At 36.1% G+C, this 2722-nt stretch overlaps 1 long non-coding RNA gene across 1 annotated transcript; it reads left to right on the top strand.

The window, feature by feature from the left end:
* Positions 1–1711: 1711 nt before the first annotated feature.
* On the top strand, positions 1712–2304 carry LOC107301913. Its single transcript, XR_001549346.2, has 2 exons — positions 1712–1873; positions 2233–2304. It is a non-coding gene; the product is annotated as an uncharacterized LOC107301913 (long non-coding RNA).
* The last annotated feature ends 418 nt before the right edge of the window (positions 2305–2722 follow it).

Here is a 2722-nt window from a genome sequence, read left to right as displayed (position 1 = left end):
ACAACCCCTGTCCCGGGCCCTCCAGAGATCATTCACCAATGTGACCAATGCCGTTTCCGTGCTGTATCCCGGCCTGAAGCCCGACTGGAGCGGGTCTAGATAGACTGTTTCCTCCAGGTGTCGGGGAAGCTGCCACGCAACCACACTCTCCACAACCTTCGCCACAAAGCGAAGGTTGGAGACCGGACGATAATTAGCTGGCAAACATAGATGAATTCTGTAAGATCTTAATGGAATACCAGAATTATGGAAATAGCCTTTTTAACCGAGTCCCTAATAGTACACATTAGGTATAATAGCACAATAATAATTTTGGTAAATTAAATTCTTAAGATTCATCAAATATCTTATTTTTCTTCAGTGTAAAAGATTGTGCTTTATTGAAAAGTGCTTAGAAAAACCTAGCTACATTGACTGATCTCAGAAGCTAACTAGGATGAGATTTGGTTAGTTTTTGGACAAAGATCTAGAAATCTTGGGGCTATTAATTAGACTCAGAAATTGAACATATACTCTGAAAGAATTGAACACATATCCTGAAAGAAGGTAATGGCAAACTACTTTCAGAAAACTGGATGGATATAGTCACAGGATGTGAGGACAGCTCCAGGGGATTTATATCTTTTAAGATTACTGTCAGTATGTTACTTCTGCAAACATTTACTTTAGAAACTTAAATAATAATTCATAAATATTTGAATGCATAATGTTATGCATAATTGTACAAGTAACCTTAACTATTCGTTTAGTGGCTGTTCAAAGTTACAACAGTGCTGAAAAAAGTGACTTGACTGGTTTTCACATGACCGTTGTAGCATCCCCATGATCAAAATTCAGGCGTGTGTTTATGACGGTTGCAGTACCCTGGGTCATGAGATCACCATTTGTAACTTTCCTAGCCAGCTTCCAATAAGCAAAGCAATGGGGGGAAACTGGATTCGCTTAACAACTGCATGATTCACTTAACGGCTGCAATGATTCATTTAACAATTGTGGCAAAAAAGGTTGTCAAATGGGATGTAACTCACTTAGCAACTGCCTTGTTTAGCAGTTAAAAGCAATTTTTGGGAATCAAATCCAAAGCATTCCACTGCTCTTTTGGCTATTGTTAACGGTATGCCTATGATTGCTGTCCACTCTTGAGGTGTTCAGTTTTAACAATTCTTTTATGGTAATGGAGGGAAGCCATTTGACCATGCCATTTGACTAATGTTCATAACTTTCTTTCTAACATCTAGCAATTATTCCCTACTGTTAACGTGCCTTGAGCAGCGCAGAGAAAATTTGTTTCAGGAAAAAAGAACACTCTTTTCAGTCTTGAGTCTGATATTTCACTGTGATGTTCAGTAGCAATTCAAAATAGGTTATAAGTGGTGGTTTTTACATTGATCATACTGCTAAATTTGCTAATGTCTGTATATGTTTGTTAAATAAAATTGTTATTCTGGCACAGTTAAATTTGAATAAAGAATAATGACAAGCCTGCCATTTCAAAATTTGTATGGTGAACCAATGTAAGGTCAAAACATTGTCAGATTCCTCTGTCCCATTTTCATACTTTCAGGTGGCAGATCAAAGGGGAAGCTATATTCAGATTTACTTGGACTTGAGTATAGTGATGTTCAAGACCTTGCTTGATTTGGATTCATACATAGATTTGGTTAAAGTCCTGTTTATATCCAGAGAAATATCTGGATGAGACTAATGTGCAAATCTGGTTGCCTAGATCATACCATATGTCAAGGAAGAAATGAAGAAAAACAACATATCAGAGCAGACCGTAATTGGCATCATCTGGTCTAGTGTAATGAGCACTGTGGAATGGAACAAAAAAGAGGAACTCGTCGCAGAACAAGCCATTAAGCACTTGAAGGTATAAGCTCATTTATAGGATTAGCTTTTAAATATTTTTTTCAGTCTGTTGCAGATATCTATCATCCATCTATCTATCTTTTTCAGAATGTTTTGTCTGAGGTTTTCCTGAAGTAATTTTTTTTCAGAGTAATCTTGTTTTTAAAAAAGTAGACTTAATGGTATTAAGAAACTACTCCAAAGATTCTAAGATACTGTATGTTTCTTGACAATATTATTTTTTTCTTTATAAGAATTAGAAAAGGCAACTTAAGCAACTGTTAGTTTTTTAATAACTCTATTCTCCATGGCTAAGATGAAGCAAATGTTTAAATGCAAGTTAGGAAATTATTTATGACAAAGCCTCTCCTATCTTCTCAGCAATACAGCCCTCTTCTTGCTGCCTTTACAACCCAAGGTCAGTCTGAACTGACTCTGTTGCTAAAGATTCAAGAGTACTGTTACGACAACATCCATTTCATGAAAGCCTTCCCGAAAATAGTGGTGCTCTTCTACAAAGGTAATATATAACAAATCAGTCTCTTTTCAAAGCAAAAGAAGTCAATGTATAATCTTGGTTTCTGGTGTTAATCAACCAGCTCTATATTCAGGAATACATTTGGAGCCTCTTATTCCAGTAAAGTCTTTTAGGTTTATGGAAAGCTGTAGAGATTAAATAATTCATAAGCAGTACCGCATCTTTTATTGCAAGATAATTATCAATAATTTCTGTTTTGCTCTAGAGATTAATGGTTTGTGCTACGAGTTATTGCATGGGACAAAACTCAGTCAGGGGCTCTGTGAAATAAATAATAAAATTCTGTGAAAGTGACTTTTCCTTAGAGCATTTCCCCACAATTGTCCAATGTTT

This window comes from Protobothrops mucrosquamatus, unplaced genomic scaffold, assembly GCF_001527695.2.
Source record: "Protobothrops mucrosquamatus isolate PMUCROS unplaced genomic scaffold, P.Mucros_1.0 scaffold19455, whole genome shotgun sequence".
Taxonomy (NCBI): domain Eukaryota; kingdom Metazoa; phylum Chordata; class Lepidosauria; order Squamata; family Viperidae; genus Protobothrops; species Protobothrops mucrosquamatus.
The sequence above is the reverse complement of the archived record's forward strand: the minus strand, read 5'-3'. Positions and strand labels throughout refer to the sequence as shown.